Source organism: Zootoca vivipara, chromosome 7 (genome assembly GCF_965207765.1).
Source record: "Zootoca vivipara chromosome 7, rZooViv2.hap1.1, whole genome shotgun sequence".
Lineage (NCBI taxonomy): Eukaryota > Metazoa > Chordata > Lepidosauria > Squamata > Lacertidae > Zootoca > Zootoca vivipara.
In genome coordinates this window covers 58,906,678-58,930,454 of record NC_142590.1, presented here as the reverse complement: position 1 = coordinate 58,930,454, position 23,777 = coordinate 58,906,678, and the positions used below count along the sequence as shown (strand labels likewise).

General features: G+C 41.2%; 1 long non-coding RNA gene across 1 annotated transcript; it reads left to right on the top strand.

The window, feature by feature from the left end:
• Positions 1–11,771: 11,771 nt before the first annotated feature.
• Positions 11,772–21,571, top strand: LOC132592505 (uncharacterized). The gene is made up of 4 exons (XR_009557974.2): positions 11,772–11,901; positions 15,093–15,203; positions 19,954–20,055; positions 20,445–21,571. It is a non-coding gene; the product is annotated as an uncharacterized LOC132592505 (long non-coding RNA).
• The last annotated feature ends 2,206 nt before the right edge of the window (positions 21,572–23,777 follow it).

Genomic DNA, 23,777 nt, shown 5'->3' with positions numbered 1-23,777 from the left:
CTCAAGGTGGTATACACTGAAACCCAGTCACCCAGTGAGCTTCTTGGCCATGTAGTGATTTGAACCCTTGTGTCTCAGGTCCTAGTCTGACAGTCTTAACCAATGCACCACAAAGGAGTACAATTCTGACTGGAGTTCAAGAGCATCTCAAGGTCACATGTTGGCTATGCCGGTTTACATTACTATCATACAAACCTACAATAGTTATTTCAGGTGTGTCCTTGACTATAGCTCTCAAGAAGGAGCCAGCATGTGGTACAGTGGATGGAGTGTTATGTTGGGATGTGGAAGTTCAGGTTCAAACTCCCGCTCAGCTACAAACCACAGCCTTGAGTACATAGCACCTTAAGGGTTGTTGTGGGAATTTATTGTAACTTGCCATTGGGGCAAGATGGCAAAGGAGTCTAAATATCACAATTGCATGAAGACAAAATAAGACAAGTGATTTATACTACTTAACTAATAGAGTGACAGAGTGGGCTCAGCCACTCTACCTTTATCATGGCTCCCTTAGCTGCTGTTTTAGAAGGATAATGGGCGGGGGCATGTTTTAGCTAAAACTGGAAGGAATAATTGGTTGGCCTTGTGAATTAAGGGTCCCTCTACTTCCCTCGCCTGCAAAACCTATACTGTTGTAGAGAGACACTGGGAGCAGGAAACCTCTCAGTTGTAATGAATCCCTAGCTTATGACAGGTCCTTTCCTCATACTGGTTCCCAGCTTTCTGACATAGGAATGTAATGGGTGGGCCTCATTGAAATCAATGGGGTTTAACACTGAAAAGACACACTGGATTGTACTGTAGACATTTTTGTCCTGCTAATCCCACATTCCAGAACTGAGTACAAAATTGTTTTCTTGGCCAAGTTCTTAGAGTCCCATAGAAATAACTGTTACATTGAATTAGAGTTTAACAGAAACAGAAACAGAAATTTCTGCAATTCTCATAGTCATCTGAGGTCAGGAATGGAAATCATGCAAGTGAATATGAGCAGTAGTTGCTTTCATGGTTTTTTAAGTCTGCAAATATTATGGAAATAATTGCATTTTTTTTCTGCATTAGTTTTGACATTTCCATCCTACAGAAATGCATTGAAATTGATTATGTAATTAAATGCATTATTAAGTATGTAAGCTTTGGCCATAGTGCATAGCAAAACAAACAATGTAGGTTTTAGCTGAAGCTGAACTGTGGTGGAATGGAAACAGTGCTGATTGCAATGAAATGCCTTATTACATCCTAAATTGCAATAAACCCAAAGTATATGTTAATCTACCTATTGGCTTTGGCTGGACTTCTCAACATCTAGCTCAAGATAAAGGTCAATTATTAGATGTTCAGTCTATATGTATAGATAGGCAAGTAACCACTCCTTATTAGTATTGCCACAGCCAACACAGATGGAATACAGGGGAAGTAGATAGCAAAGCCATCCTGCTAAAAACTGAACCGCAAGATCACTGAAGCTGTGAAGAATTTAATTACCCAGATGTCATTAAATTATTATTGCACAGTATACAATATTTGCTTATAGAAGGATGCCAATCAAGAAACGTTCCTACCAATCCATCTCTCCCAAGCACATTTCACAGTTCACCTTTGGGGAAAATATGCTTGTGTGGTCCTGAAGCTTTGTTTGTTTTGACTTCCACATTTGTCCATTAAATGAAATCAAGTTATTTACTTTGGCTGCTGGTTTGCAGGATCACACACAGTATAGGAAAGCTCAGGGCCACAACATCTCTTGGAATTGTCCACTGTAAATCCAGAAAACAAACAGCTGGAGAGTAATTGTATGAAGGCTTTTCATCCCCCAAACCTGGCCTTGAATTTATTCATGACAGGTGAAAAAACTGTCTTCTGAAGGAGCTGGCTATTCAGGAGTGAGGAAGTATCCGGTTCCATTCCATTGCAATTGTAATCTTACTTCTAGCAAAAGAACATATATCCTACTCGGGTGGTTGCCGCAGGTCTTCAGTGCCACACAATTATTAAAATGTAACTGTGACACTTTGCTACTTCCCTACAGCAAGGAATGTATCACATTCATACAAGAAAAAGAATCCTATCCAAAAGGATCAAGCTCTGAAATCCACATTTAGCCATAGACTGCCCATTTTCATTGTACTATATCAGGCATCCCCCAACTGCGGCCCTCCAGATGTTTTGGCCTACAACTCCCATGATCCCTAGCTAACAGGACCAGTGGTCAGGGATGATGGGAATTGTAGTCCAAAACATCTGGAGGGCCGAAGTCTGGGGATCTCTGTACTATATGTTGATTTATATGCATGTTGCATTTTTGCTGTTGATTCTAGGCAGAATAATGCTATTTATTAGGAATGTGCTCTGTGGGTTTATGTCATCCTAAAGCAGGTTCTAGAAACATGCTCAAAGTGGGATGGATGTGGTTTGAACATAGGTTCACAGAATATGTGTTTGATTTAAGGTTGAACAAAACATCCACATTTTGGATTGCTAAAAATACATTTCCAATGATTGGTTCAAATTTGCTGATTTTTCAAAAAGGGTGAAATTTGCCAAAAGTATTACAGAAACTCAAAACTGTCCCCCAATGTTCTGCATTCTATAGAGTATAACTTGTGACATGTGTGTGCTAAATTAATTTGTCTGGGTCACATAAAAGCAAATTGCCTCAAAATCTTGTGAATTACATATCCCTACAAAGTGCTGTGAATAATCTAATCCCACCACTGGAAGCTAAATGGCAAGTTGAAGCTTGCATCTTTTATACCACCTGCCTCTGTGCATCACATGGACTTATTTCAACACAGCCCTCTGGGTTAGTAAAAGCATACTGGGGGTGGTGACACATCATATGATCAGTCTATAGCTCACCAATGCTGATAGAAAGGCCAATCGTGGAAGAATTTACCAGGTTGCCTGAAAGGCCCCAAGAGACATGCAGTTTATTACTTGCTGAAAGTTGGAAAATTTGAAACATCGCTCTCCATTCTGCTGACTGCCAAGTCCGGTTGTTAGGGGTTGCAAACAGAGCTTGTGATTCATCGAATTCTAGCCATTTGCTTTAAGAGCAGCAATTAGAGGTTCCCTTTGATTAGCACCCTTGTTCAATAATCGTAGGCGAGGTGGGATTTTTTTGGTTCTCATCTGCATAGAATCAACCACAAGCCAATTTTCTGAGGCTTGCGCCTCATAAAAAAAACAGAGCAACTGAACAGCAATATAGATTTCATTCAGAAAGCCAGTGCCGGCTGCTTTAATTGTTAAACTAAATGTACCAGGCAGTCCCCAAACACCTCCAGGGTAATAGAGCCTATAGAGCTAGTAGTTGTGGTGACTGTGTTAAGAGTCTCAGAAGGGATTCTCAGAAGGAAGGAAGATAAATAATTTTCAAGTGAAACAATTAAGGATGGGTTGTAATATAATTGTAGAACAATATCCTAGGGCCCTAAAGGTGCTTGGATTTTACTTCTTCATTAATTAAAGATAAGCCAGGATGGTCATGTTTAATTATTTAAAGATTCTTGCCAACATTTCTGGTTGGTAGATTTTAGCTTGTATTTACTATGAGCCCCTCCCCCCTCTCCCCCTCCCATACACACAGATAGAGATACACTACCTTGAAGAGAAGACTCACTGGAAAAGACCCTGATGTTGGGAAAGATGGAGGGCACAAGGAGAAGGGGACGACAGAGGACGAGATGGTTGGATAGTGTTCTCGAAGCTACCAACATGAGTCTGACCAAACTGCGGGAGGCAGTGGAAGACAGAAGTGCCTGGTGTGCTCTGGTCCATGGGGTCACGAAGAGTCGGACACGACTAAACGACTAAACAACAACAACAACCATGAAGCTACAACTGCATTTTAAGAGTAGATCTCCTTACATGCAGAGTGAAATGATAATAATGCAATGCAAAAGATCCACATTGCATGGAGGAAACACACACACAGAAGCAGAAAGGGGGTTATAATTGTAGGCTCCAATAATTAGAGTCTAATTGATTTAGTTTGGTGGGAAGTCTGTACACAGCTCAGTTTGAGACAGAGCTTAATTGGTAGCTTAGCCCTGGAACTTCTTTCTAGTGTCAATTTGCAACAAGAAGGGCCTGTTCAGATACATTTGTTGGCCTCCTTACTACTGTAAGATTTGACCTGAACCGAGACTGATGTGTACTGATATGTCTGACAGTATATGTTGGCATGTTTAACTTATCCCACCACTTCTGAAGGAAGAACTGCCTAACCAGAGGTGCCAACTTGAACAAAACATTGGGCGGGGGGAGGTAAGCCCTGACCTGAATAATTGATCACATTATGTTGTGCGTGCACACCATTTAAAAGGCAACCCCCATCAACTGAGGGAGCATTATTTATTATTTTATTTTAGGGGGGAGCAAAAACCCCTTGGCCCCTAGGAGTTGGCTCCTATGTGCCTAACAGAAATTCTTTCTTAGAGGCAAAAATTACCAGCACTCGGTGAAGTCTAGCAACCCTTCTGTACCCTCAAACTGAAGAAAAGAGTGACAACTCGTTTCTCTGTGTTTCCACTGCTAAGAGAGGCCTGTATGAAATGACATGGGTGAGAGTGACTGCGTTAATACAGTGGAACATTTTGCCCCATGAAGCCCAGGTGGCCTATTAACTGGCTGCCTTTTGCTGGCTATGGTGTATGTGTGTGTGTAATTCCAGCAGGTTTTTGCTGTGGAGGTTATGCTTCCTCTTTGACTTTTGTTTTATTTTTAAGGCATATTTTATATAATAAAATAAATAAATTCAAAAGGTGCATGATTTCAGGTTTCTCAAATGGGATTTTTAGGACATGACTATTAAAACACTGCTGCATTCTTTCTTTACCCACCCATGCTGTCTATCTCCTAGAAAAGATAATCAAATCACAGAAATCCTTAGGCATACCTAGAAATTCAGATGCCACATTGCTTAGATGCCATGCAGCAGCCACCTGAGTGATTGCAACTACTCTTGGAGCTATAATCATGTAGTCATTTAGACTATTACTTTCAAGATTTTCCCCAAAGTTGGCAGTTTTTTTCTTGTTGCCAACAAAATCGTGTTCCATCCTGTAATGAGCAACAAGTGAAATAATCTAACATTCAATCTCACCATTTAAAAAATTAGGCACAGGGATAGAAACCTACAGACCAAGGAACTGTAAACTTCCCAACCAAACAGCACACGACTCAACAGGATTATGTGGTGTTGACTTTACTATTTTAGAAACTTCTAAGCCTAATATTAAACCTTGCCACTTGTATACATGGAAGGACGTGATTTACTTTCAGATCTTACCCCTCCCATCCGCAGTTCCTGTGATTCACCCACTTAAAATTTTGCACAGTGGCCCAGATCCAGAAATCTTAATCTTCATGAGGAAATGGGTTCCTACAAGCTATTTGGTATGCCAGGTGTGCAAAAGTATGGTCTCATGTGGGGAGTGAGGAGCCTAGATTGTCAAGTAGTGAGACAAGGCATGTCAGAATCTAACACCTTACCCCATAACCATTCTGATTCTTTCTGCCTTAAATCCTGTTTCTGCATTTGGGCTTTGCATAAGCAGTGAGAACAGGAGGCTGGACTTGTAGGGCCATTGGCCTGATCCAGCAGACTCTTCTTAAATTCTTTTCTTTTCTTTCTTGCGTGTCCAGTATGCAGTAGATTACAGTGGGGGGGGGGGGAGCTGGAGTGCTCATTCCCAGCTACTGAATATGTCAGAGCCCCTCAGAATAGCTTTTATTGAATGAGGGAATAGCAATTACCTGAGTACCTTTTAAATTGGAGAAAGCAGTACAACAACCCAGACACTAATCTGAGAGTTCCCTCACAGATATTCCATGACAACCACAGAGCAGTTGATTGCTAATGCTTGAATATTTACCACACAAAATTATTCTGTATTATTAGGGCAATACCTTTCTCAGGCCAGTCAAACTATCACTAAACAGTGTGCAAATGTTTCTGTTCACTTGAGCAGGCTAGATGACAAATCCAGCTGGTTCTTTGGATCTTTGGCCCATGATAGACCCTCAATTGATAACTAACAGAAGGCCTCTAAAAATCTGAGAAAGTGGAAAGGGTGGTATCACTGTTGGACAGGAAGCAGGGGCTCCAGAAACCTCAGTTCACTTCCAACACTTGTTGGAGCAAGTTGCTCACTATGAATAATTCTTGATGCTGCCACAGCTCACCTGCTTTGGGACCAGAGCTGAATACACAGCAATAACATGACGGAAGGAGGCTCTTTTTGTGTAGCCATTCCATAACTATCATGACATCCCCTCCAAGATGTTCAGGCCAAAAACCAGGCTGTGTTTCTTCTGGACCATGCTGCTGGGCAAACGCAGTGTGAGATTATGGCATCCACAATGGCCGCTGTGCTCTTGTGTGAGAAAACGGGAAGGTTCCGGTTTTCCTGAGGCAGTTGAGGGGTATGTCATGATCTGTAACTGCGCAAACACCTGAACAATAAATATCTGCATCTCAGTTTCAAATCTGCAAACTAGGTAACCTGCATTGTCATCTCTTATGAGAAAATCATTGTGAAATAGCTGTGGAGTATGAAATAATCTAGAAGGCCTGGGAAAGGATGGAATCGATTAGCGTTTGAATATCTTTAGGATAAAAAAAAAGAAGCTTGCTAGATGAATCATCCGCACTAACAACTGAAATTGCCTTGAGGGTGAACACAGAAGGACAGAATAATTTCTATGTTTCTTCCAAGGCCTAAAAATAAAGCTTTAGTCTGCAGGCCTTGCCCTGCCCATGTGGCACTGTGATGGATGTGGGACTCTGTAATGGTGACATAAGGTGATTATTCAGCTGTTAGGAAACGAAGTCTAACTGTATTCTGGCTATTGCTTCTTTGAAATCCTGCACATTTCATCATGGGAAGCAACAGGTTCCTTGAGAACCTATTGTCTCCCATGATGAAATGTGCAGGATTTCATCAGCATAACACACCTTTCTCCACTACTGAGAAACTAGCACTTTCCAAGGCACACTTTTCAAACTACAATGCTGCTAAATGGGAATTTGGCACCTTTTGCAAAAGTGTGATCTGGATGACAATGCCACTAGACTGTGGGAGAGGAAAGAAGCATCACTTGTGTGGAGAACATCTTGTAATAATAATAACAACAATAATTTATGAATTATACTCTGCCCATCTGGCTGGGCCTCCCCAGCCACTCCGGGCAGCTTCCAACGGAATATTAAAAACACAATAAAACATCTTGTACTGAGAATAAGCCAAATGATTTATTTACTGTATATATCATGTTTCATTCCTGAGTTGAGATAGTTAGGAATCTAAATTAGCTAAAATGTATAATACAAGAAACAAGGAATGTTGGAAATGTAAAGACAAGGAGGGCAATTTCTATCACAGGTATTGGACTTGTAGTAAGGTAAAAGCTTATTGGGAAATGATATATAATGAGTTAAATAAAATGTATAAAAGTACCTTTGTTTTTTTAAAAAACAACCAGAAGCATTTTTGTTAGGTATAGTAGATGAAGAGATTCCAAAGAGAGACCAAAAACTGTTTATGTTTGCAACAACGGCAGCAAGAACTCTTTTAGGCCCAAAATGGAAGCAACAAGAAATACCAATGATGGAAGAGTGGCAGATAAAGATGATGGATTATGCAGAACTGGTGAAACTGACCAGGAAAATCCAAAACTAGTGTGATCAAGCTTTCCAAAAAGACTGGAGTAAATTTGTACATTACCTGAAGGACAATTGTAAGCAATTAACAACACTAGCAGGGTTGCTGTAAGAAGACTTGTAATGTTAATGATTATTACCTTTTTATATCTATTTAAAAATTGTGATAATTGGAATGAGTGAAACATAAATTGGAAGATGTACAAATGCTATGATGTAAAAATGAATTATGAAAACCATGAGGCGGGAGGGAGGGAAGTCGATAAGCTCCTATGAGCAAATAAGTAAAGAGTACAACAAGGATGTATTTAAATGTTATAAAATGGAATTTTAATAAAAAATATTATAAAAAAGGAATCACACAGTAAACATGAGGACATCATGATGTTAGAGGGCAAATGACTGAAGCTGTTCTGTTGCCATCACTCCAAAACAGGGAGAATATTGCCCCTGTCCTAGTAATTGGGCAGATAATAATATAATCATAGAACTGTAGAGTTGGAAGGGATCCTGAGGGTCAGCTAAAGCAGTGTTTCCCAACCTTGTGCCTCCAGCTGTTTTCGGACTACAATTCCCATCATTCCTGACCACTGGTCTTGCTAGCTAGGGATGATGGGAATTGTAGTCTCAAAACATCTGGAGGCACAAGGTTGGGAAACACTGAGCTAAAGCACCCAAGACAGATGACCATCCAACCCAAGACAGATGACCATCCAACCTCCAAGGGAGGAGAGTCTGCAACCTCCCGAGGGAGCTTGTTCCACTGTGGAACAGCTCTTGCCATCAGACAGTTATTCCTTTCTTTCAATTTGAAGCCATTGGTTTGTGTCCTAGCTTGCTCCATGTTCCATGCGACAACCCTTTAGATAACATATCTCCTTTCCGTTTCCTTTTTTCCAACTCCCTCAACTGTTCCTCATGAAGCTTGTTTTCCAGACCCTTTCTTAGAGGTGGAGCTCACCATTAGCAGTGGCAGTAGCACAGCTTTCTTTCAGAGCAAGATTTTGCTGCTGCTGCTGCTGCTGCTGCTGCAGTGTGTGTTGGCAGCCTGACCACCATTTTGCAATGCTTTGGAATTAGTGTCACTCTGGGGGTATTTAGGATGACTTACACACATGCACACATTGTGCAGAATATTGAGAGAAAATTCTGTGAACTGGCCTTTTTCTAAGAAATCTTTCTCTGCAGACAAGTTTCAGGTTAGTTGTAGATTGCACAGCAAAACTTATTCTGTGTGACCATTCACATCTCAATGTCAATCCCATTTCACATTCTGCCCCAGGTCAACTAAGTGCGGTTTGAGGGACGAGTGAGGAAGCATTGGCTTGTTTGCCTCAGCAATAGAGACATTTTCCTTTCCCTTGGCACTTTCCCCCTTGAAAACTCTTTTGCACCCTTTTAAGAAGGGGTGTAAAAAATTGTAATATGGGGTGGTGATGGAATATCATATCAGGCTAATGCTAATCACAGCAAACACAGAGAGAGAGGGTGGGGAGAGAGCGCATTTATAGCTGACACATATGAAAGCACTGATAGTAACTGATTTTGAAAAAGTAACAGTAAGTTGCAGCAGACCTCACTGGCCAGGTTTGTTTGGTTGCCTTTAATATCTTGCCAGCAGATTCAACATGTAAAAGCCATCTCTATGCATCACACATAGTAATTGAATCATAGTAGAATACACCTCCTTATCACCCGAGGCACTCAAGAAATTGCAAAGTTTGCTCATCTTGTAAACCACTAGAATGTTCCCCATAGCAAAATAACAAACTAACGCAGAGCAAGTTTTCCTTCAAATTAATCATGATAAACATTTTAAGCATTGAGAAGAGAAAGCTTAGTGAAATTGGCATGTGAAGTTCCTGTTGTTGTTTAGTCGTTTAGTCGTGTCCGACTCTTCGTGACCCCATGGACCATAGCACGCCAGGCACTCCTGTCTTGCACTGCCTCCCGCAATTTGGTCAAACTCATGTTCGTAGCTTCGAGAACACTGTCCAACCATCTTGTCCTCTGTCGTCCCCTTCTCCTAGTGCCCTCAATCTTTCCCAACATCAGGGTCTTTTCCAAGGATTCTTCTCTTCTCATGAGGTGGCCAAAGTATTGGAGCCTCAGCTTCACGATCTGTCCTTCCAGGGAGCACTCAGGGCTGATTTCCTTAAGAATGGATAGGTTTGATCTTCTTGCAGTCCATGGGACTCTCAAGAGTCTCCTCCAGCACCATAATTCAAAAGTGAAGTTCCTAGCCATGTAAAAATCTGCTTAGATGTTATTTTTGGAATATTAACATGATTTGGGGTAGCTGTCTTGGACTATTTAGATGGATTGGTGGGATAGCAATCTTTTAAATAAATAAATGCATTTGCCCTCATTGTGAGCTGATTTGACCAAAAACACTGAGAATTAAACAAACTGTTTGCTTTTTGGACAAACCGTAATCTGAAAGTGCTTGGTTGGTTTCTGAAGAAATCATAACCATAAAGAAATATGAGTGTAATACCAGTTGTGCAATATTGCATATATTTCAGCCAGCCTTTGCCATCTTTACAATATATGCAAAAACTTGCACAACAAAAGCATTTGTTGTGCAAGTTTTTGCATATATTGTAAAGATGGCAAAGGTTGGCTGAAATATATGCAATTATGTATAAAGGTAAAACAAAAGTATCTTGTACTGAGGCAGCAATGCTATTTTATTTTATTGCTACTTTGACTAAAATGATACTAAAAAATTAAGCTGTTTTCCACCACAGGTGCCTGATGTCCCTAGCTAGTGCAGGGAGGATAACAAAAACAAACACAGGCATTGGGTTGAATTAGGCCACACATTTATTGATTGCAGGTAACAGTAGGTTTCACTAAGTCATTGGGCATGCTGCCTGATAGGAACCCAGTGGGGTCGACTCTGTCCTGAGGAGTCACCCCCAACATGAACTGGGTGCCATGACCCAGCACAGGCTGCCATTGGGAGAGGTATATTGGCCCATTGGTATATGTGGGCTCCCAGACAGAGTCACCCCTCCTGGACCCCTTTAACAGTGAATCCCCATGACTAATTATCCAGACAAATGCCTTATCCACCAAAGTTGTGACAGTTGCTATAAGGTAGGTCAGGCATGTCCAACTTTCAAGAACAAAATTGAGATCTACTCTCCCAAAGTCAAAGTTGTTGAACTTTTTTTTAGGAAGCCTAACTTGTTGAGCTTTTGTGGGGGGTGGGGGTGGGGTGGGGATGGACTTTTCGCATGATCTACCATGGACACCCTGCGATCTACCAGTGGATCGCGATCTTCCAGTTGGACATCCCTGAGATAGGTGAAAACCTGCAAGCTGCCTAATTTGTTTGCAGGAGAAAATTCATCCGTAGTCCCAAATACAGTGACTGGGTAAACCACTTCAAGGTTCATGGGCCCATTCTCCCTCTGAGTGGGTGGAAAATCCCATAACAGTCAGCAAATATGGGATGGGTGCTCCTGTCCCTGCCCCAATTGGCCTTGCAGGTCAGGCCTGCAAAGAAAAGAGGGTCTGGCATTCTCCCTCTGAGTGGGTGGAAAATCCCATAACAGTCAGCAAATATGGGATGGGTGCTCCTGTCCCTGCCCCAATTGGCCTTGCAGGTCAGGCCTGCAAAGAAAAGAGGGTCTGGCATGGCCAGAGCTGGGTAGCCCCAGGTGAGCTTCCCTCCTCCAGTTGTGCCAGAAGATGGCAGTCCCCCAGGATCAGCCACATCCAGGCCACATGGCAAAAGCTGCTCCCCCAGAGCCTCAGCTGGGTGGATATTCTAGGGCCCTAAGTGACCTTATATTCAAGCCCCCTGCCATCACATCACTTCCTGCTTGGAATATTTACTCTTTCTTCATTCTGCATAAAACTTGATACCCACAGTTCACTCACTTGATTTCCTGTCCTTTCATCCACACAAATCTTTCTGTATATTTGCGCCCTATAATATTTTCTGCTGCAGCTTTACACTTGGCTGTCTACCTGCAATTTGGAACACAACTGTGAATAAACCAAGCCCTTTCCTTTCTGAGGGCATGAAGACACATGCTGACTTATCCAATGCCAGTTAAAGGCATGCCTTTGGGAATGCTCTGCTTTGAGCGTCATTCAGATCTGGGTTGCCCCGACTTGTTTGGTAAAGCTGCCTTGAACAACAGCACATATCTGAGCAAAGAGCAGGTATATTTATTCATTGCAAAGTAACACAGCTGCAAATGAAGAATGAACCCAAATTGGTAAGGAATTTCAAACTACTTGTGTTTGCAGCCCTCTGCTCTGGAAGTGAAACACTAACAGTCCAATCCTATATGTTATAAAACAAAACAGAGATTCCAAAATAAATGTTTCTCTTTAAATCCTCTTGTGAGTAGGAGAAGTGGATCTTTAGATGGGCAGGGATGTTCTAACCTGCCAACAAATTAACTTACTGGTGCTTTGCTCTCTGTGGTGAACACTGCTGTCCCCTCTGCGGGTATCTCCAAAGCTCAGCTTGATAGGGAGAATGATTAACCTCTTGCCCTCCTCCTGAGTTTTGAAGGGAGGAGAATTCAGGTCAGACATGCTGAACTTCAGACACACTTCCAAAGCCAGGAGCTGGGTTTTTTGGCACTCTATTTTCTCCCAGGAAGAGGAAGGTAGTGCTCATCCTTGACCTCATGCTGGGCTTCAGAGGCCATCTGCAACCCCACAATTTTAACCACCAAAAAGACATCTCAAATTTGTGGATTCTTCTGCTTAGCTCTTCCCCTGCTTGCCAATTTCACCCAACAAATCTTTTCCTAAGTTATTTTAACATAGATTCTCCCTGACCTGCCCCAGATATGGTCTAGCAGTGCTTTGCTTCTGAGTAGATCTGCACAGGACTGGGAATTCTAATAAAATCCAAACGGTGTGATCTTTATTCCAGTTAAACCAGAGGACTTTTCTCTGACTCTGCCCTCTGATAGTTTACTCTGAGGGAATCCTCAGTGGCAGGGGAAGATAGCTGACCCCTGATCTTGATACTGTTACTTTTTATATATAAATGTTTTTAATTAATTTTTACATAGTACATTTCAATTTAAACATATCATTCACCTTCACATTTGGGATTCTCTGAATCCCTTGACTTCTAGCCCTTCTCTGGTTTCCATAATTACTCCCCTTTTCCTTCAGCTTATCCTTTTTTTCTAATTTGTTATAAGTATTTTTTAACTTTTCCATTGTATTTTGTACAGTACTTTACAAATATTACTCTAATCCTGCCAAAGTTTTAAATTGTTTACAGTGTTACTTCTTATACAGCTACAATCCTTGTGAGGGAACAGAATAGACAGGAAAACAATGAAGCACTGGAGTAAGTTCTACTTAGGTGTTGAGAGTGAATTCTGAAACTGAATAATGGAGAATTGAAATATGCCATGTCTGACAGGTCGGGCACAATTTAGACAAGGAAAGGCAAAAGCCCAATGCTAAATCAAATAGAGGTTGCAGCTGTAGTACCTAAAGGAAAGAACAAGCTGGATCTACAAAAATTGTAGGAACAGCCAATGATCTAACAATGTTTATTCCAAACATCACAACAGTAACTATGCCATTATGATGTTGCTCTTTCCTGGATAGCAGTCCATAAGGCAACTTTTGAAAAGTTAAAGCAGCTACGTTTAATTATTACAATGGCAAAGAGGCAGTTACCAATTTTGCAGGATTAGCTGTGTTGCCATTGTAGAGAGATAACTCACTTGTTACCCTTGTTTGGAAGCAGTAATGTTTGTGGATACCAGTTGCTGGAAACCACAGGCAGGGAGAGTAAACTTGTGTCACCTTCTGCTTGAAGGTTTCCCACAGGGAATTGGTTGGCCACTGTGACAACAGGATGCTGAATAAGATGGGCCTTATGTAACACTGACACATAGCTGCAAAGTTCTCCCTTTTTTAAAGGGAAATTCCCTTATGCTGAATAGACTTCCTCGTGAGAAAAGGGAAAACTTGGCAGCTATGCACTGACAATTCCACCCCCCCCCAAAAAAACCCAATGCTCTTTTCTTTTTTATTTTGAAAAATGTTTAGATGTGCAGGGGTATGCATAGGACAACTAAAAGGAACAGATGTCAAGAGAACACCTCATGATAGTTTATTTACTAATTTTGCAGATCCAAAACTGAATAAATTTAAAATTGTTTCTGCTAATGATAGGAGCACTGCAAATCCTTAAATATACAATTTTGCAGAGATAGTCCAACTGTCTCCAGGGTATCCATCAGGGTTCTCTCCCAGCCTGACCTCGAGATACCAGGGATTGAACCCGGGGTCTTCTACATGCAAAGCAGTTGCTCTACCACTGAATTATGACCACTTCCCATAAAATGAATTTGCGAGGCTGCATCTGATCCTTAGGCTGCATGTTGTCCACCTGTGTTCAAATGGTGATTTTGTAAATCTGTTTCTGCCAGCTGAATTGGCTAAAGCCACTGCTGGCTTTGAGGGTTGTAAATAATTCTGCTCATGGTAACTTACTGTGATTTCTTTTACTGTAGGCAATTGAAAATGCTTCCTCAGCAGTGCTTTGTTTGTGTCCTTTGGTTCTAAATATATTCTGATCTGGTCTTTGCTAGGCTTTTACACAACTATTGTATTGAATAATTGTTATGTTTTGACCATTGCATCAAGGAAGCAAGACTTCTTAGCTGTGGTTCCCTGTCAGTGGAAAATGTTCCCCACTGAGGTCTGCTTGGCGCCTTTGCTGACATCTTTTTACCACCAGGCAAAATTTTACCTTTCCACCACACTTTGAAGGATTGTGATTATTTTATTTTGCTTTTTAGTGTTCTACTGTATGCTTCCTACTGCTGTTAAGGTGGGGAAATTGCTTTGTGTAATATTTAAATTAATTGCATGTGGGGGGGGGTCGTGTTTGAATGTGCTTATAATATAATACAGTTTTACTTACGCTTATAAATATGTTGTAAGTTGCAAGGAGACCTTGCATGTGACAAGTGATTAGCAAGTTTAAAATAATAAAAAATAATGCAAATCAGCTTATTCAGAACATTGCTCCTCAGCATCATCACAACTTTCTGTGATGCTTAAACTACAGGCAGTACCTGGCCTGCATATATATTGTAATGGAATATTGGTTTAATAAGTTGCCTAGACCCTGAGACACTTCTTTGTAATTTTGGATTAACACCCCCATGGATCTTCCAGATCTGTTTTGATTAGTCACCTAGAGCTTGTGCACTTGGGATTCTAGGTAATTCTTGTCTTTACACCTACAATGAGGACTGTATTTACCAAACACTTGCACTCTAGATATATGATTGTCGAAGCAGGTCAGGATTCAAAGCTTTATAAGCTTTTAAAAGGCATGGCATTAGCTTCTGCCCCTCTGCCATTTGTAACATTCAGTTTGGCTGTCATTTATGAGAACACACTACTTATCTTCCAGAATGAAAGAATGCAGTGTACCAATAAAGAAATCATGCTGTTCTTGGCAGCAGAGGCTTTACTTTGATATTTCCAATCTCAGCTTTCACATGCCTCACCAGCACTGACTTCTGTAAGTACCACTGTTTGTTTACACCACAATTTCCTTTTATCATTACAACTCCTTTCAAAAGTTTCAGATTATATATCCTAGGGGTGTGCATTGGCACTGAATAAAAAGGTGAATATGGGTGATTTCAGTTTCAATCTCCCTTCCTGAGTTGAAGCATAATGTCAATAGCCCTGCATCAGATCAAGGCCCCTCACAGCCATAGAGTGCTCTGTTTCTGTGTTTTTCTCTACCTATACAATTCTAAATTTACCTATACAATATTTATATCTTTTTCTAGGCCCATGGGCTTTGCAAGAAATGAGGTTGTCCAAAACATTGCCTGTGGAATGCTGAAGATTTCTGGATTATTATTATTATTTGCTTTGTTAAAGCACATCAGTGGAGGATACACACACACACACACACACACACACACACACACACACACACACAAGCTTTAATTAAGTTTTGATGGAGAGAAACTAAAACCCAGAGCTCCCCCAAACTTTGCAGGCAGAGCTGTAGACAGCTTCACAATGTAAGGCCTATTGCAGACTTGTACAATCCATCAGGAGGCCTATAGGAGACTACAAGCAACTGTATTCTGTAAATAAGCTGCAAGGATATACTGTACACTACTTGGCCACCTCTTAATTATTTCATGATAAGAAAGGTAAATGCCCCTCACTCCCTCAAAAGGGATTATGGAGGAGAATGAATCCCTTTCCCTCCCATTCCACCCTACCACCAAAACAAGACAGTCCCAGGAGCTATTTGTGTACCGTAGAAAGGTTCCTGTGCCTGTAAATTTTATCCACTTTGACCAAAAGCCATCTTTCAAATGGGGGAACACAGAATTTTGTTATCAAGAGTGGCTCAGGAGCTGAATTATAGATCAAAGTGGAGAGTTTGCAGAATAATTCAGAAACAGATAGGATTTTAAAAAAATAAAATAAATGTACAGATGCAAGGTGAATATTGGGGCCTGCTCTCTCTCTCTCTCTCTCTCTCTCTCTCTCTCTCTCTCTCTCTCTCTCTCTCTCTCTCTCTCTCTCTCTCTCTCTCTCTCGTGGTTGCAATCCTAAACACAGGAGAGAGCAAATCCTGTTGAACTCAAGAAGGCTTACTTGTACTTAAGACAATACTACAAGAGCATTTTTGACTGCTTTGTGGTGAGGAAACATCTGAACTGTGTCAGAAAGCTTCTCTTAGTAAATAACATAATTGTACTTTTAGTAGCGAATAACTAAACACAGGCAAATTATATTTTGCATTAATCATATCAAGAATGGTAGTAGCTATAATGAGATAAAATATGAAATGAGATGCTAATTTCAACATATGATTCATTGCACAATTCTCTATTCTATGAAATTCCACTTTGCATTCTACCAGTCTGCAAAACCACCCCACTTCCATAGCCTTTGTTCTTATTTGCACATCCCCTTTGCTGATGCTCTGTTAATGATAGTCAATTGTGGTCTGTTTCCTTCCCGATAGATTTAATTTCCCTGAAAAGTAATTAATTTTATTTAGATGTAAGGGACTGAAATTAAATATCAATATAGACATTACTTCAATTAGTTCAATTCTCCTGTCTAGAAAGACTGCTAAGGATTGTCACCTGAGGCTTTGAATCTATGTCCAATTACTTCAGAGTAAGACCCACTGAACTTAGTGGTTCCTTCTTCTGAGTAAATAAGAATAGGATAAGTCTGCCTGGGATGCAAATCCACTTAGATCCTTTCATGTCTAATTAAGAAAAGGCAAATGGTTGTTTTCATCTCCCCTTCAAAATTCGGTCTCCCATTCTTCAGTTCCATCCCATCACCCTGCTCTGAATCTGCCCAGTTGAAAGATGTTCATGTTTTGCAGCAACAGCCCATCCCTAAATCTCCAGAAAGAAAAGAAAGCCACCTTTTGAATTTACCATAAATTCCCTTCTTTGTCTAAGTAGCAAACATGAATTGACATGCTTTGCAGAAGCTTTGCTGTAGAGGAGGCACCAAGCAGAGCCTGGGGTAGCTGACATCACTCACTGTCTCCAAGGTATATTTCATTTCACCATCTCACGCAAACTCTTCTGTGTCTGGACTTGCACAATCAGGCAGGGTCACAGGATTTGCAAAGCTTGCAATCCCTCCTACAATAGCTCTAAAGTGCTCCATAGCAGACTTCATCCAAAAGTTGTTTATCTAAGATAAGCGCACCTTTGTGATAGTAAGCTATGGGACTGTGAATTGTAGGCAAGACGCAGTGAGATTTGCAAGATGCATGTCAGACGCAAATCTAACCATTCTAATATTACACTCCCCCCCCCATAGCAAATCATTAGAATATTCTGGTTGCTTCCTTCCAACATCACTGTCCTTCTTTCTTCTCTCACTGTGGCCAGCCAGATTCACTCGGTAGCAGGACAAAGCAGTGACATTCATAATCTTTGTTCCAAGCAGTTCAGGAGTAGAAGCATGGATGGTCCTATAAAAAACACAGTATAGGAGAACATGGGCAAGTTAGCAAGGGCAAGCTCTCAGCCATCAAGTATCCTTTCCTTATCTAGCTGTCTGTAAACTAAGTGTCACATGAACTAGCATGCTGGGAGTCCAAACAGCAGTCTCTGACCATGCCTTAGGGACAGCTCAGTTGGTAGAGCATGAGACTCTTAATCTCATGCTCTAGGTCATAGGTTTGAATCCCATGTTGGGCAAAAAGATTCCTGTATTGCAGGGAGTTGTACGATGACTTTCATGGTCTCTTCCAACTCTACAATTTTATGATTTGATGACTCCCTACTTAGGAATATCTCTTGCAGCAGAGTGTACACTCACTTTTTCTTATGAGAAAGGTGGGTTAATGTTGTTGGCTTAGGGAAGCAGGGGCAGCCCAATACATTTTAGTGCCTGAGGTAAAGGACAAGATGCCGCCTCTCCCCATAGCTGCCAAGTTATCCCTTTTTTACAGGGATTTTCCCTTATGCTGAATAGGCTTCCTCGCGAGAAAAGCGAAAACTTGGCAGCTATGCCTCTCCCATGACATGTAACGAATCTGACCAGACAGGCGGTTGAATCTAGCTTTGATGGTGGCAATGGGATGGCTCCACTGCACTTAAAGGCACCAGGTTTAGCTTAGGGAGTGCAGTGCAGGCTATGTGACACAGACAGTTTTGTCACTCCCTTCCTCTTGACATTTTCTGGCTGAGGTGGCTGCCTCATTTTAGCTTGTGGTAGGGCCGACCCTCTAGGAAAGCAATTACAGTTTACTTTCCTTATCCAACACAAGTGTTATGTGTAACACAAGGAACTACAGGATTGTAGCCCATGCTAGTCCTACTAAAAGTAGATCCATTGCAATGAATGACCCTAAATTAGACACGTTCATTAACTTTAATGGGTTTACTCTGAGTAGGAGTAACATTGGAAAAAACCTTTGAATTCATCCCTCCAACAGTGATCTCGGGGTAAAGGGAGACTGAATTCTTCTTCTTCTCCTTCTTTATTAAGAGAGGGGGGAGTGGGGGTTGGGCTGTCTCTCAACCCAAGTTTCTAACCCTCTTTGTTCTTGCTTAAGAGGAGAATGGAGGGCTTAGCTTCTTTTAGTAACTGAGGACATTTCTCCCACAGTGCATGTGAACTCCCACTGTGAATATTGCAGGGTTTCCACACAGTTAATTCCCAGCAGTTTCCCTTTTCACTTACACAGCACGCTGTGAGCCAATATTTCCAATAAGCTTTTGATTCTGGGCCAAACTAGACTTGAAGTGTCATGCTTGCTTGCTTTCCTTTTCCTTTTCCTTTCTTTAAAAATACTGTTAATAGCCTCCATCGTGGTCTGAAGGAAAACAGTCCCCAATGGCAAGCTTCCGTAGGTTCATAGGGAAGATTGCCTTCTGAGAAGCTAACTTATGCCATGGAGACAATTTCAATTGGGATTGTGGCAAGGGAGGAAAGGGTTAGGACCCTTCTCAAATGGCAGATTCCAAGCAACCCACCATACCAGCATTTAAAGTAAAACAACCATCCATTTTGCCCCAGCTTCACGGCACTGAAACTGCCCTGGACACCCCAGTTGGTAACATTTGTGGGAGAACAACCATGCTCATTCTTCTTGACCACTCAGCAGCTATCAATATTGTTGACTAGGGTGTTGTTCCATCCCCACAGAGATGTACCTAGCATCTTCATTATATAGATTCCACTCTTTTACCCTGGCTTTGCATATTCAGGTATTGTGTGTGTGTGTGTGTGTGTGTGTGTGTGTGTGTGTGTGTGTGTGTGGTGTACTTCTTCTGTCTTATTTGATCAATACGACACGGCTTTTCTTTATAAAGAATAATAATAAACAAGTAAAACTATTTAAAACTGATTTATTTGTTTTTACTTGTATGAATATACGGCTGTGACCTGCCCTCTGAACACCTGATAAATAAATACCCTTGACTTCAAGTGACACATTTAGCATCATGAACTCTTTTGTCTATAACTTTACCGTGTCTCTATATACAATAGTGGCCAGGATCAGGGAATGGATCTATCATAAACCTTGCAGTTCTCAAAAGCTTTTCAAAATGTGAAATATTTCTGCCCAGAGTATCCCTTTCCCTCCTTGACAGTCATCATCTCTAACAATGATGACCTTTCTACAATGATACTAATAATACACAAGTGAGAAGATTTTGCAGAATGACTTTTCATGCTCATATGAAGGATATCTCACTTTAAAAGTGCAAAAGCTTTTCAGTGTCAAAAGCTTGGTATGCTTACATTTCTTACAGAGATTGCTCACCTGCTGTCACTGAAGACACTTCCCCTCCAATCCTGTACCACTTAAAAACTCAAGTGTACAAGTGTTTAAGTATTCACACAGAAGAGCAAAAGTAAGTTCTCCAGAATTACAAATCACCCAAACTCCATTCAGAACAACCCCAAGTTATACCAGCTGAGGTTCTAACCCCTTTGTATGAAAAAAGGAAGCAGGTGTTTGCAGATTATGTACTTTGCACTCCAGAAATGCATGCCTGGAGGGAGCAACACTTTTTGTCTAGAAGAGCAAAGGAAAAAGATTAAGCTTTGTATATTCATGTGAGTGCTTCATTGCTCTTGACTTGAGCCTCTTTTCTAGCCAGAGGCTGCTCTGACAAAAATTAAAAACCACTACCCTCCCTCTTTTTAATAATAATAAAAACACACTACTGTTTTCAGAGAAAATATGTCTAGAAATCTTTAGAGTAACGTTCAGATTATTTTTTTGTTTGGATTTGTGCAGACACATTTGGAAAAAAAGATGGGATGGACCTCTGAATGAAGACCTGCGAAAGTGAGAGAAACTGAAAATAGTTGCAGTCATCCATCTCTGTGGCAATTCATCCTTACCACAATTCAGTAAAATATGCCATAAGTATTATAACCATGTTAACAGAGAAGAGGCCAGTGACTGATAAGCAGTGGTTTGCCTAGATATTGGTCTTTAGCTGGTGGGTTGGCATGCACTAGTGAGCTGAGGCCTGATCCAAGGTGGGTCATAATAGGACCACTAACGCCATGCCGAAGTTTAAGAAACATTTTACCCTAAAGTATCTCTTACTACGGCATGTCATTTTCGTACCTCACGATGTCTGGACAGTTTTATCCTAAAGTATCTCCTACTATGTTTTGTTAACTGTGTTGTGCTTTGATCCATGTATATGTAGCACTTTTTCTATGCCAATAAAGTACTGTAGATTGATTAATTTGATTAAGAAATGGGTCCCCAAGTGCATTTTTGGGTTAAACATAGCTGCCAAGTTCTCCCTTTCTTAAAGGGAAACTCCCTTATGCTGAATAGGCTTCCTCGCGAGAAAAGGGAAAACTTGGCCGCTATGGGGTTAAAAGTGAGTCCTGGATCTGAAAAAGTTGACCAAAGCTGGCCGAAGGCTACCTAGTGAGCTTGTGGGTGAGCTGAGACAGAACTGAACCTGTAAAATGGCCTTCCCTAATATGGTGCCTTCCAATGTGTGCCACATTCCATCATCCCTTAGGCATTGGCCATGTAGCTTGCACTGGTGGGAGATGTAGTCCAAAATGTCTGGAGGGCATTGGATCAAGGAAGGCTGGTGGAAAGAGTGGTATTCAGCTAATTTTGGGGGAAGCCCTAGAACAGATTAGGGACACAAGAGTGTTCATGTAGCACTACTTTAGATACAACCCAAACTGTTTAGAGTTTTGCCACTTGCCGAAGAAAGAGAAGATGACAAAACAATGTAAGGAGCATTTGTGAAAATAGTGGCCAGTAGCATCTTGGATGGGACAAATATTAGTTGAATGCATTGCATGTGATGTTACTATTGACAGGATCAGGTTGTTATCTCTGTTACTGATACCCAGTGTGAGTAGAGGAAAAGCAACAAACTAATTAAAAGAAGCAAACTAACTTCCCTTTTACCTTTTCATCATATTTCTGAGTAAGGTTTGTGGGTTTTTATGGGCATTTACAGTGTTGTTTTAGGGGGAGTATTTAAAAGAACCCCAGAGAGACAGTTAGTCCTGGGGCTGAATAGTAACACCCTTTATGGCCGTTACACTGTAGTTAATATATTGGATTGACTGTTAAAACCTCCTGTGCTATTATAGGCTGGTTTATCTGGAGAAACTTGCTTAAGGCTATAGACAGGCAGGAAAAGCTAGAAAGAAAGTGAGAACATTGCTTCTTAAAAGAGGGAGGAAATGCAATGGAACGAGGTTAGTATTGGCTGATTTCTCCTATAGGCCCACAAACTTAAAATGGATAATACGGAACAAAGCATTCAGTAAACCTTACTAAGTAAAGGATATGGCATCTTCATGCCTTTAGTAATATGTTCAGAGAGGGGAAATTGGCACTTTCACTTTTTTTGCCTTCCACGGTGAAGCAGTTACAGTTGTCTGGAATTCTCTCCTCGAAAAGAAAAGAAAAAGTCACATACATTTTCCCTTAAAAAAAAGAAACAAGACCCCTACTGATATAGTCATTGCCATAAAAGGAATAACTATCTTTGCAAAGCTAAGGAGTAACCCAGTAGCAGGTGTGGGAGCTTGGTTCTTCCATTGCATCTGACCATCATACACTGGAAAAGTAGCACCTGTGTTCTTGAAGATTCAAAGTATCTATGTTTGAAAGCAACTGCTGTGAGTGGTTTCCATTTCAATGAGAACTGCATGCCCATTGCTTCATGGATTTATATTAAAATAGGGAACGATATGTATTCTGGTCCGTAGGGTTTGCTATTCACACAATATAGAAATTTAGAAGACACAATTGCAAATAATCTTGTATGAATGGAAGACTATCTCTAGATTTGAGTCACTTTTCTCACACAGCACTCTTCTGCTAAGTCAGAAAAGGCCTGAGTTGAAGAGATTACCTGCTTGTAGAAAAGCAACCTTGGATTTACGCTCAAGGCCCAAATAATCCAAATAGAACATTTCTTGTGACTATAAACCATTGCTATTCAGTATCCAAATCAAAACCAAGCTTAGGCCAGTGTTTCTCAACCTTTTTTGGGCCACGGCACACTTGTTCCGTGAAAAAAATCACGAGGCACACCACCATTAAAAAAGTTAAAAAATTTAACTCTGTGCCGCCCTATATTATAATTATGACTATAAGAAACACTTGCCAAATATTGCGTTCTGGCGGGTCAGTGGTGTGCATTGGCGGCCGCCAGGCTCGTTTGCCCTGAGCTTTGGGAAAGAGGAGGAGAAATATTGCTTTCTGGCAGGTTAGTGTTGGGTATTGGCGGCCGCCAGGCACGTGACAATGCAAATCGCCCTTCTCGCCGCCGCACATCACGGCACACCAGCCAGCGTCTCACGGCACACTAGTGTGCCGCGGAACAGCGGTTGAGAAACGCTGGCTTAGGCAGCATGATAGAATGGGTACTGAAGTCACAAATCAAACCCCGGACATTTCTTTTTCTGTTCATCTTACTTTATATCGTGTGTGTGTGTGTGTGTGTGTGTGTGGAGTTTGAGGCCTCAGCAGCTCTTTTATTCTCCTCTACAGGACTTTGACAGGTAGGGAGGAGGGAGGAGGGAGTGTACTGTCTTCTTAAATTACTTACTAAACTAACTCCTGCACTTATTGGATTTAACGTGCATTCCAAAGTTAAGCTAGTCTGGCCTCAGGCAAGATAAAATCTGCCTCCGTGCTGGGGAGTCTCGGAGTCCTATGCTAGTTTACCTATTCAATGGAGCCAGAATGATGGATTTTTCATAATGAAGAGAGTTGTGACAAGAGGGGTAACCTGAGCTCCACACTCCAGCATACATTATCTTTTTCCATGAACTCATTACTGCATGTACTTAGATGTCTGGCCCTTTCACTAGCACTTTTCAGGAGAAGCCTACAAATGAGTTGAAATGTACCAATCAGGAAATCAAGTCAATCCTGAGAAATTGCACACTGTCTCCTTGAATCCTCTCCTCTCCTCTGCAACCCCCCCCCCCCGACTCACATGCTGACCTAAACCACTACGAACGCTTGGGAGGCTTCAAGTTTTCAGTGGTGCCCCTCATTATGCATTTGTTAAAGGCCAATAATACACCACCGCTGTCAAACTCAGGTGTGAGATACTGTTGCTAG